Here is a 13370-nt window from a genome sequence, read left to right as displayed (position 1 = left end):
ATTTATATTGATCGGCATGGATTGACATTCATAATATGATGTTTTTCTATAAATAAATCAGTTTGCAAAACTGTAAGATAACATCTCATTGTTACTCTTAAATATGATTATAATTAAATATGTGGCTATATTTGCATAGAATTCTGAAAACAATATGTATGTTCAAACGATAACAGTGCTTACTCAAGACTAGTAGAGTTTTAAGGGTTTTTAATGATTTTTTTTTCTTTCCTGCATTTTCCATCTTTATCTACAATGAAAGTGTCTTGGTTTTGGAAGTGAAAAGATAAATAAAAAACTTCCTAGCCCTTTCCATAGGAAAGTGCCTCAGTGTCATAATGGGGAACATCCCTAAGCCAAGGCTACCACCTGACAATCCCCATTTGGCAGCTCCAGAGAAATTAAAGATGCTTAGGGGAAGAGCAAGCACAAGCAGGTCTCTCAAATAAACCTATATTCCACAGTCAGACAATGTCTCCACTTCTCTGGATATTTGTGAAGGTCATGAGATGAAAATAGTTTCACAACATGCTTCTTTCTGTTCTCTCCCAAGTAAAGCCCCTTGAATTGAAACCATATTTAACCACCCAGTTAGCCAAGTAGTGAGTGCCTAAGGGGAGGGAAAGGGTCTGCATGAGATCACCCATCATTCGGCCCCACAGCTTCTAGAAAGGGAGAATTCTTAAACAGAGGCTTTCAGAGTAAAAGTTTAATCACAGTCTCTTTCAGCCTAGGACCCCAGGGCAATCGACACAGGCAGATTAAAACACCTTTGATATATTTTCCCTGTGCAACTAAAAATAATAAAAGGAGAGAAAAATACAGTTGTCCTTCGTTATTCACAAGGGATTGGTTCCAGGATGCCCCACAGACAGCAGAATCCATGGATACTCAAGTCCCTTGTATAAAATATATAAAATGGTGTAGTATTTTCATATAACCAATGCACATCCTCCCTCCCATATGCTTAATTTTTTTTAATTAATTTTTATTGGAGTATAGTTGCTTTACAATGTTGTATTAGTTTCTACTGCACAGCAAAGTGAATCAGCTGTATGTATACATATATCCCCTCTTTTTTGGATTTCCTTCCAATTTAGGTGACCACAGAGCACTGAGTAGAGTTCCCTGAGCTATACAGTAGGTTCTTATTAGTTATCTATTTTATTCATAGTACCAATAGTGTACATAAGTCAATCCCAATCTCCCAATTCGTCCCACCACCACCCCCCTTCCCCCCTTGGTTCCATACGTTTGTTCTCTATGTCTGCATCTCTATTTCTGTTTTGCAAATAAGATCATCTATACCATTTTTTTAGATTCCACATATATGCTTTAATAGACGATTTTTGTTTATCTCTTTCTGACTTACTTCACACTGTATGACAGTCTCTAGGTCCATTCACATCTCTACAAATGACCCAGTTTCGTTCCTTTTTATGGATCAGTAATATTCCATTGTATATATGTACCACATCTTCTTTATCCATTCATCTGTTGATGGGCATTTACGTTGCTTCCATGTCCTGGCTATTGTAAATAGTGCTGCATTGGGGTGCGTGTGTCTTTTTGAATTATGGTTTTCTCAGGGTATATGCCCAGGTGTGGGGTTGCTGGGTCATACGGTAGTTCTATTTCTAGTTTTTAAAGGAACCACTATACTGTTCTCCATAGTGGCTGTATCAATTTACACTCCCACCAACAGTGCAAGAGGGTTCCCTTTTCTCCACACCCTCTCCAGCATTTATTGTTTGTAGATTTTTAAAAATAATTTATTGGAGTATAGCTGCTTTACAACATTGTGTTAGTTTATACTGTACAGCAAAGTGAATCATCTGTATGTATACATATATCCCCTCTTTTTTGATTTCCTTCTCATTTAGGTCACCACAGAGCACTGAGTAGAGTTCCCTGTGCTATACAGTAGGTTCTCATTAGTTATCTATTCTATACATAGTATCAATAGTGTATATATGTCAATCCCAATCTCCCAATTCATCCTATCCCCCCTTTCTCTTGGTAGCCATACATTTGTTCTATGTGTCTCTATTTCTGCTTTGTAAATAAGATTGTCTATGTCAATTTTTTCAGGTTCCACATATATGTGCTAATATACGATATTTGTTTTTCTCTTTCTGACTTACTTCACTCTGTATGACAATCTCTAGGTCCATCCATGTCTCTACAAATGACCCAATTTCTTTCCTTTTTATGGCTGTATATATGTACCACATCTTCTTTATCCATTCTTCTCTTGATGGACATTTAGGTTGCTTCCATGTCCTGGCTATTGTAAATAGTGCTGCAATGAACATTGGGGTGCATGTGCCTTTCTGAATTATGGTTTTCTCTGGGTATATGCCCAGTAGTGAGATTGCTGGGTCATATGGTAGTTCTATTTTTAGCTTTTTAAGGAATTTCCATACTGTTCTCCATAGTGGCTGTATCAATTTACATTCCCACTAACAATGCTTGAGGGTTCCCTTTTCTCCACACCCTCTCCAGCATTTATTGTTTGTAGATTTTTTGATGGCCATACTGACTGATGTGAGGCAATATCTCACTGTAGTTTTGATTTGCATTTCTCTCATAATTAGTGATGCTGAGCATCTTTTCATGTGTTTGTTGGAGATCTGTACATCTTCTTTGGAGAAATGTCTATTTAGGTCTTCCACCCATTTTTTGATTAGGTTGTTTGTTTTTTTTGGTATTGAGCTTCATGAGATGTTTGTATAATTTGGAGATTAATCCTTTGTCAGTTGCTTCATTTGCAAATAATTTCTCCCATTCTGAGGGTTGTCTTTTCGTCTTGTTTATGGTTTCCTTTGCTGTGCAAAAGCTTTTAATCAGGTCCCATTTGTTTATTTCTGTTTTTATTTTCATTACTCTAGGAGGTGGGTCAAAAAAGATCCTGCTGCAATTTATGTCAAAGAGTGTTCTGCCTATGTTTTACTCTGAGTTTTATTGTGTCTGGCCTTACATTCAGGTCTTTAGTCCATTGTGAGTTTAGTTTTTTGTGTATGGTGTTAGGGAGTGTTCTAATTTCATTCTTTTACATGTAGCTGTCCAATTTTCTCAGCACCACTTATTGAAGAGGTTGTCTTTTCTCCATTGTATATTCTTGCCTCCTTTATCAAAAATAAGGTGACCATATGTGTGTGAGTTTGTCTCTGGGCTTTCTATCCTGTTCCATTGGTCTATATTTCTCTTTTTGTGCCAGTACCATATGTTCTTGTTTACTGTAGCTTTGTAGTATAGTCTGAAGTCAGGGAGCCTGACTCCTCCAGCTCCATTTTCTTTCTCAAGATTGATTTGGCTATTCATCTCCCGTATACTTTAAATCAAATCTAGATTGCTTATAATATCTAACTCAATGTAAATGCTATGTAAATAGTTGTCAGTTTGTGGCAAATTCAAGCTTTGCTTTTTGGAACTTTCTGGAATATTTTTTTTCAACTGTTTTCCACCCATAGTTGGTTGAATCTGCAGATGTGAAACCCGTGGAAACAAAGAGGCAACTATATACACATGACCAACACTTGTAATACAAAATCAGCTCAAGTTCAAAATGGAATGCATCTTTATACCAACCTAAGGTTATGGGTGTTAGTCAGGACACCAGAAAACTAGTCTTTTGTGTCTTTTTTCACCAGGATGGCCCAGATTAAGTTCTGGATATACAGGCCTAAAGGAGTAACAGCATGACTAAAAGACAGAAAATTAAGCCTAGACAAATATGAAGATGTTTCATGTTCAGAATACATTGAACATTGTTTTAGAATAGCTGGTACCAGGGAAACTCTTAGACTTTGAACACATCAGGAAAAAAGTGCTTGCAAATAGTATGTGCAGATTCTGTTAGTGCCTCCTTCAGCATATTAAACTGAAAAAATAATGGGTGTGTCCATTTTAGAAGTTCTGAAAGAGAATACACATTGCAAGAAAGGCACATATACAGGTCATACTGTCAAGCTGTTATGTGTATTTGTTCTCCTTTTTTTTGTTCTTCCTCCTTTCTATCATTCATCCAGGCATCTACAGATAAACACACGCAACAAAACAGTACCATATTTCACTTAGGAATATATGCATATGTAATAAAACTATAAGTTCCTAAGAATGAAAACTCAAATACTTTATAGTAGTTACCTCTGAGGAAGAAGGAGACTAAGGTAATCATAAAAGAATTCAAAGTGAGTTTCAACTGCATATGTAATGTTTTATTTCTTAAGTTGAGTACATAGAAGTCTGTTTTATTCTTTTCTGTAACTTTTTGAATATCTGAAATATTTAATAACAAGTAATGTTTCTATGAGCTTTGATTTTGATTTTTAAAATGATCCATACAAATTTAGAAAAAGTGGAAAACATAGTAAAGTACAGAGATAAATATGTAACTAATCAGTAACACTACCACTCATTAATTTTTAAAAAATGTATATTGTCTGGCATTTTCTCTCATTATTGTGTTTATGCATGCATATAACAATGAATATACATATATCATTTGCAAGATTAAGATCACATACATAATTTTCAGCATCATGCCTTTTTCACTCGTCATGATAGCCTAGGATATTAACTTGAATTTCTTTAGCTGTTGTAATTTGGTATATTTTAGAAAGTTTTATCAGTCTGTATATTGCTTTTTTATGTGAATTATCTGCTGATATCATTTGCCAATCTCTCTATTCATTATATATATACACAAATATATATCATTTCTATGTATGTATAATCCATATGACAAAACTGAGCCCAAATGACCAAACACATTGGTCATATCAAATACTTGTAAATGAGTTTAACTCATCTATTAAAAAGTTTCTCATATTGCCTATCGAAGCAAAACCCAACACATTGCTTTTTCAAATGATATACCTAAAACAAAGATAGTCAGAGAGGTTAAAATTCTAAAATAAGCAAATATATACCAGGCAGTTATAAATAAAAAGAAAGAAAAGGTTATAATCTTGGTGTTTAAGGAGTAAGAATTGAGATCAAAATGGATTAAAAGAGATTTTTAAAAACACACTTGATAACTGTAAACACTACAATTCACAAGGAAGATGTGTTATTAATATTTATGTCCACAGACACATAACAAAAATATTCATAAAATAAACACCACAGGAGGTGTAAGGAGAAATAGAAAAAAACACCAATAATATATAATTCTACTATAACTTGCCTCAATCCAAGAATATTCAAGTGGACAAAAAATTTCAGTTAAGTATAGAGAAGCTCTAAAGAACATAATCCAAGGGTAGATCTAATGTATTGAACACTGATGCCTGCTAATAGAGAACAAAACTACAGTTCAGGGCTTCCCTGGTGGTGCAGTGGTTGAGAGTCTGCCTGCCAATGCAGGGGAGATGGGTTCGAGCCCTGGTCTGGGAGGATCCCACATGCCGCGGAGCAACTAGGCCCGTGAGCCACAACTACTGAGCCTGCGCGTCTGGAGCCTGTGCTCCGCAACAAAAGAGGCTGTGATAATGAGAGGCCCGCGCACCGCGATGAAGAGTGGCCCCCACTTGCCGCAACTAGAGAAAGCCCTCGCACAGAAATGAAGACCCAACACAGCCAGAAATGAATAAATAAATACACAAATTTATTAAAAAAAAAAAACAAAAAACTACAGTTCAGATAAACATGGAATATTTATGCAAAGTGACTGTATCTGAGGCTCCTAGACAAATCTGGGATAAAGTGGAAATAGATTAATTTTGCATAATTTGATTACAAAAATGATAATGAAAATACAACATATCAGAATCTACAGCTAGAGCAGTTGTCAGAGGGAATTTTTATGGTATTAAATAACTATAACAATAAAAATTAAAATTAATTAATATTCATTTCAAAAGCCTGATAAAGAACCACAATATAAGTTTAAAAATGCAGAAGGAAAGAATCATTAAAGGTAAAAGTAGAAATGAATGAGTTAGAAAAAACTACAGCAGAACTTAGGTCAACAAAATGAACAAATCCCTAGGTAAATTAATCAAGAAAACAGAGGGAAATGAACATATACAACATCTAAAATGTCAAAGGAGAAATAGTCATCCAGTTTTATCTATTTTTATTTTATTTATTTATTTATTTATTTATTTTGGCCACACCGAGTGGCTTGCAGGATCTTAGTTCTCAGACCAGGGACTGAACCCGGGTCCTCGGCAGTGAAAGCACCAAGTCCTAACCACTGGACCGTCAGGGAATTCCTGAGAAATAGTCATATAGTCAAAGAAAAATTTCAAGATTCTTAAGTGAATAATTTACACAACTCTATTTAAATACATTTGAAAACACATATGAAATAGATGTTTCTAGAAAAATGCAACTTATAAAAATTTACCCCAGTAGAGACAAAAAGTTCAAACAGGCCAATTACATTGAAGAAATAGAGAAATTGGTTAAATTTCTCCCCTGAAAATGTAGCAGGCTCAGATGCTTCAGTGGGAGAATTCTACCAAATCTTTTTGTTTGTTTATTTCTTTTTTTGGTTTGTTTTCTACCAAGCATTTAAAGGTAAAATAATCCCAATGCTACTCACACTATTCTGGGGGTATGGAAAAGAAGAAACACTTCTAAATTCTTATGATGAAGCAAGTATATAATTGATTCCAAACCTAATAAAGATTGCATCACAAGTGAGAATTATAGAACAGTTTCCTACATGAATATGAAGGAATATTCTTAAGTAAAATATTAACAAACACAATCCAACAGCACATTAAAAAGTAGATCATAACATGTGGAGCTTATTCTAAGAACAGAATGCTGTTTCAATATCAGGAAATCCATTAATATAATCTAGTGTAATAATAGAGTCAAGGAGAAAAATGCCCACGTCTATAGATGCTTTCAAAAGGTATTTGAAAGCATTAACACCCAGTAGAAGTAGTGAAATGTTAACAACAACAGACAGTGATAATATATCTCTAGCAAAAAATTCTATACAGAGAGATATACTCAAGAAAACAATAAATAAATAAAATTGGAATTCTAAAATTTGTTCAAGTAACCTATAGGAAAGCAGGGAAAAGAAAACAGAGAAACAAAAAAGAGAGGGAACAAACAAAACAAAAAATAAAATTACAGACAATCCATTACATATCCATAATTACATTAAATGTAAATCATTTAAATATACCAATTACAAGACAGATATTGGCAGAGTGGATTAAAGAAAAGAATGTGACCCAAATCAATGCTGCCTATAAGAAACTCACTTCAAATACAATGATATAGGTTGCTTGAAAGTGAAAGGATGTAAAACGGTAACAACAGGCAAATTTTATTGATAGAAAGCAAGAGTGGATATATTTGCATCAGATAAGGTAGACTTCAGAGCAAAGAAAATTACCAGACACAGAGAGGGTTATTACATAATGATAAAGGGGTCAATCCACCAACAAGATATAGCAATCCTAAATGTGTATTCATTGAACAGCAGACCTGCAAATTATAGACATATAAACATATAACTACATTTCAGATAGGACTGAAGTAAAAAAAATCTACAATTTATTCAGACTTCAAAACTCCTTCCTCTAAAATTGATACAACATCTAGACAATCTCTGTCATTTAATTGGTGTGTTTAGACCATGTACAGTAATTGTTAAAATATTTGAATTTCGGTCTACCACTTTTTTTTAAAAATTATTATTTATTTATTTATTTATTTATTTGGCTGTGTTGGGTCTTCGTTTCTGTGCTAGGGCTTCCTCTAGCTGCGGCAAGCAGGGGCCACTCCTCACCGCGGTGCGCGGGCCTCTCACTATCGTGGCCTCTCTTGTTGCAGAGCACAGGCTCCAGATGCGCAGGCTCAGTAGTTGTGGCTCACGGGCCTAGTTCCTCTGCGGCATGTGGGATCTTCCCAGACCAGGGTTCGAACCCATGTCCCCTGCATTAGCAGGCAGATTCTCAACCACTGTGCCACCAGGGAAGCCCGGTCTACCACTTTATTGTTCCTTTTCAGTCTGTTCCCTCTGGTTTTCATTCCTCTGCTTCCTCTTCTTTGCATTCTTTGCTTTCTTTTGGCTTATGTGAACATTATTTGATACTTCATTTTAATTTTTCTATTTTGATTTTGACAATGTCTCTTTGTATAACATTTTTGGTTTTGTATAACCATTTTTAGTGGTTGCTATAAAACTCCCTATTCAACTTTTCAAAGTCTGTTTAAAATCAATATTTTACCACTTCAAATGACATGTAGTAACCTTACCATGTTGTAGATCCCTTTGCCCTCTGCTCTTAAGGTTATGGTTCTCTAATGTATTTTACTTACATTCACTGACATGTCATCAGAAAATGTTATTATATTTTTTTGCTTTCAACGATTAAAAATTTTAATGAACTCAAGAGGAGATGAATAGTCTATTATATTTACCCAGACATTTACCATTTCTGTTGCTTTGCCTCTGCAAATACAGTCATGATACTTTTAAAATTTAAGATGTTTTCCTCCCTGTAATATTGTAACCTGCCTTTATTCACTACTAATATATACTGAATGTCGTTCAATGTCAATAATCTGCCATTTACATTATAGGTATTAGTGCTTGCAAAAAGATTGATGCTCATAAAAAATGAAAGTATTAAAATTAGCTAACATTTGCTTTGGATCAAGTAACGACATTTAATTCTCACATCTACACTGTGAGGTTGTTCATCCTCATTTTACAGATGAAGAAACTGAGAGACAGGGAGGTTAAGTACTTTTCCTAAGCTTGCACACTTAGAAAGTGACACATTGTGGATTTGACCCAAATCATAATGGCTACAGCCCATGAATATTTAGGGTGATAGAGTTTGAGACATACAATCACACAGATAGTATCAAGTTTCAGGAATAGAAGCACACTGATGTACACTCAAACATACCATATATTTCCAAAACAATAAAATCATTAGTAAATTATCTCTTAATCTCTTTAAATGTCACTTCTGTTTTTAAATTTTTATCTTCATACTATGTCCTGTTTATAGCATTTCAAGCAATATAGAATTATATTCTAAATATTAAATGTATATATTTGTTTACATATTATGTATAAATTTGCATATTTATATGTATAAATATATATTTTATATTCATAAAATGAAATCACCCTGAATCTCACTCTTGCCTAACTCTCACGCTCTGAGCCAAAGGTGTTCAATATCAATAGGTTGTTGCGTGTTCACCAGATGTGTTTCTTTGTAGGTGAATTATTATCATATAGTCACAGACACACAAAATACGCATACCTTTTCTTCAATATTAGAATCACATTATCCCTATTGTTCTGCAACATGCCTTTTTTCATCTAATTTAGTATATCTCTAGTTTTCATTTGTACTTCATTAGATAAACTGTTTTCAAATGTTTGTTGAACATGTATATTGCTCTTTACATGTATTCTGTGATTATAAATGTATTAGTTATCTATTGATACATAATAACATACTCCAAAATAAAAGCAGTTTGAAGTAACAAACATGTAGTAATTCACCATTTTGGGGGGTCAGGAATCTGGATGTGGCTTAGTTGGGTGCTTCTGGCCCAGAGTCTCTCGCAAGGATTCAATTAAAGCATAGGCTGGGGCTACAGTCATCTTAAGGGTCAATTGGGTGAGGACCCACTTCTGAGCTCACACTTTTGTCTTTTGGCAGGCCTCAGGGCCTCACCGGTTGCTGGCCAGAGACATCGGTTCCTTGACATGTGGGCAACACACAGCATGGTGGCTGGCTTTCCTCAGGGTGAGCATAAGAGCGTACTTCAAATGAAGCCACATCCTCTTTGTAACTAATCTCAGAAGTAACATCCCACCACTTCACAAGTATTCTATTCCCTAGAAGCAACTAACCTCAGCCCACATTCAAGGAAAAGTGATTACAAAAGAGCATGAATACAGAGGTGTGGATCATTGAGTGTCTTCTTGGAGGCTGCCTACCACTTCATTTGCCCATCTGTTATATATCACAAGAATTAGCCTATTATCACAACATTGTAATTCAACTATACTTCAATAAAAATAAATTTAAAAAAGAATTACCCTCATATAATTTGAAAATATTTACTCTAGCCTTTTCAGACAAGCTTTGCTGATTTTTTTTTGCCATACAAAATGTTTTTAATTACAATACTATTTTAATTAAAAATATAATACAATTCACTATAAAAAAATAGCAGTATATGGGCTTCCCTGGTGGCACAGTGGTTGAGAATCTGCCTGCCAATGCAGGGGACACGGGTTCGAGCCCTGGTCTGGGAAGATCCCACATGCCGCGGAGCAACTAAGCCCGTGTGCCACAACTACTGAGCCTGCGCGTCTGGAGCCTGTGCTCCGCAACAAGAGAGGCCACGATAGTGAGAGGCCTGCGCACCGCGATGAAGAGTGGCCCCTGCTTGCCGCAACTAGAGAAAGCCCTAGCACAGAAATGAAGACCCAACATAGTAATCAATCAATCAATAAATCAATAAATCTTTAAAAAAAATAGCAGTATATTGGATAGCATCAATTGCCCAGATACAATGGGAAAAGCTTTAGAATAATTCCAGCTTTAACTACTGAGCAGGCATTTGCAAAGAAATTTCCCTGATTTACTTAACCATCTCCAAACTTACTATGGTCTGATCTGAATTATGGATTTAATAATGTGTAACTTGAATAAATGTTAAAATTAAAGGAGACACAACTTAGAGTTCCACTTGCTTACATTAGTTTTAAAAACATTAATATCCTACTTTCCAGATCATCTTTTCCAGAAGAGACACCTACTCTTCTGACTGAGCCCCTGTCTGCCATCTTAAAAACCAGTCAGTTCTCACGGTCTCCATACCCAGGTCTTTTGACCCCAGGAACAGGATTTCATTTTCTTCATCATCATCATCATCACCACCACCACCACCACCACCAAGATTGGCCGTTAAAGAGTGAGCATTGATGAGGGAATGTAAAATGACCAGTCCTTAAACCCTGGTGGCCCATCATCTACATGTTAAATCACTGAATATACGAATGTTTCTCAACCTTTTTTCATTATCATCCACTTTATGGAGGTTCTTTAGACACTTTTTTCTCTAATCATTGCCCCATCCACAGAATGTGAAATTTTTAATACCAGAGATGTGGTGTATATCTGTTTATGTACCTTGATCTTTCTGGGGGCAACACAACATAGTACTATCTAAGATCTCTTCACCCCTAAGAATCAATTTTCAGTTCCTTGGAGGTGATGCTGCTTCTGTTATGAATGCAAGGTATATTGTAATGTGGGCAAAAGTTGAACCCCCATTTTTGCCCCTAACTTCATGTGTGATGCTGGAATACTTGCTTAGCCTCTGTAAGCCTGCCCTTGGTCATCTGTAAAGGAGACTCATGATGTCTTTCTTACAGAACTGTTGTGAGGTGCAAATGAAAAACCCTGTACAGAGTGTATAACATGCAGTAGGACTTCAACAAATGTTAATCTTGGCCCACCTTTCTCCTCTCTCCCAGAGAAAAAATGACTTTTGCCTAAACCAAACAGCATAACTGCCATAAAGACCACCTGGAAATGTAGCATCAAGATGTAAAATGTGTAGAATGTGTAGAATGAAGTTTTGGGACCACTTCTGTTTTGCAGGATGACTTTTCTGAGGTATTTATGGTAAGGGAAGATCATCAAACCATCTTTTGGTGTTCCTACATCATCCAGTCACATAATTATAGACAGTCTGTTAGTTTTCTGCCACATTAACTCTCTGCTTAGCATGGCCTGTGATTTTACATGTTCACCCTCTGAAGGCTAGGTCATCTCCAAGAACCCTAGGATACCTCCCTGGATCTCTGTGCACTGATAATACTCCCTACTGTCTCTTTAGAGCAAACAAACTTCCTGACAGCAGGGACATGCTCTGTTCCACCAAACTAGGCAGAGTTCCGTCTGTATCCCAGTCTAATTCTTCTAATTATTACACTTTCTCATGTGGTAGCCTGAAGAGCGAAGGTGTTTTGCTTTCAAGCGAGAAGCCTGGGGGTGGAGGAGTGTGCAGTGGCATTTCCAGTGTGGGGGACTAGCCAGCGCATCGCAGTTGCCATAGAAACCTGACGTCAATATGGCGACCGTGACGACTTTTCTACAGAGACAGACGTGGTCTGAGGAGAAGAGCAGGTCCCGCCTTCAGGTGTTTGAGACTCAGCTGAGGGTGTGGGTCCCGGCGGTGAGGGCTGAACAGCCCTGGGGTGTGGGGAGACAAAGGGATCCGAGTCGTGTCTTTCCTGCTTTGGGAATCGGTGTCCCGGCTGTCTGGTGAGGCAGAGAGATGTGCCCTTGGGGTCCCTCCCGGCCCCAGTGAGTGTGGTGTCTTGCTCCAGGGGTGTCCTGGAGCTATTTGCCTTTTAAAAACAGGGGCGAGGGAGGATAAGGCAAGGTCTTGGCTAGTGAGAGAGAGGGAGAGAGCACGTGCGTGTGTGTATGGGTGTGTGTGCGCGTGTGTCTGTCCTATTCAGTTCCTAGCACATATTAGGAACCAAATTGGGTTATTGTTTCGTTTTGGCAGCTTTCCTTGGCCAGCTTGGTTACCATGGTGGCTCAGTGACTGCTGTGGGATTTAGTGCAGACAGATCATCCATTTTTGATTCTTGGCTGAGTCATCTGTTACTATGATAGTTGTCAAGTGCTGCTTTTCTGATTCCTTCATTCCTTCCAGTTTTATTAGTTGGCACTTGAGTGCACGGTAGAGCTTTTCCCTCCCCCTTATTTATGTATTTATTCATGTATTTATATCTGTATAACTCACAGATTCCTACTTTGCTCAAAGGGTTACCTTTTTTACATTTGTTACTATCATTATATATTTTGATGCTCAAATTGTCACAGAATTGGCCAGTGTTAGCCCCTTCAGGCTGGCTTCTATGTCCGTTGACACCTCCCTAGAATTTTTTGATCATGTACTTTGCTCTCAGAGCCTGACGATCTCCCTGTCTGTAGAAAGGAAATAATGATGCCCACTTCAGAGAATTGCTTTGAGGATTTGAAGAGGAAAAGTCCAAAAATTACAACCAACAGTGTATGGCATCTAGTAGGCCCTCACCAAATTGTATTTCTCCATTCCAACATGACCTCCTTCATTCTGTCAATTTGATGCCTCTGACATGACCATAATAGCATGACCTCCAGAGAGAATGGTTGGACATGTAACACAAGCAGGAATAAGCGCACATGTCCATGATGTGAGAGCCTCAGTGTCACTGCTGTGTGTGGAGGGGACTGTGTGATGGAGCTGGGGAAGAGGAAAAGTATCATTGCACAACTTGCAGTGAACTGAGTGGGGACAGACAAGCACATCCTCAACCCCTTCCCCTGCATTTCACGTGTTTTCCCATCCTTTCACAT

The 13370-nt window shown here is 37.0% G+C and overlaps 1 long non-coding RNA gene across 1 annotated transcript in view; it reads left to right on the top strand.

Moving 5' to 3' along the window:
* Positions 1 to 2124: 2124 nt before the first annotated feature.
* LOC309653270 overlaps positions 2125 to 13370 on the top strand; it is a 44636-nt gene continuing 33390 nt past the window's right edge. Inside the window, exon 1 of the long non-coding RNA XR_014259056.1 lies at positions 2125 to 12284. This is a non-coding gene — a long non-coding RNA (uncharacterized lncRNA). The remainder of the gene's footprint in view (positions 12285 to 13370) is intronic.

Source organism: Balaenoptera physalus (assembly GCF_965194825.1).
Source record: "Balaenoptera physalus genome assembly, chromosome: X".
Lineage (NCBI taxonomy): Eukaryota > Metazoa > Chordata > Mammalia > Artiodactyla > Balaenopteridae > Balaenoptera > Balaenoptera physalus.
The sequence above is the reverse complement of the archived record's forward strand: the minus strand, read 5'-3'. Positions and strand labels throughout refer to the sequence as shown.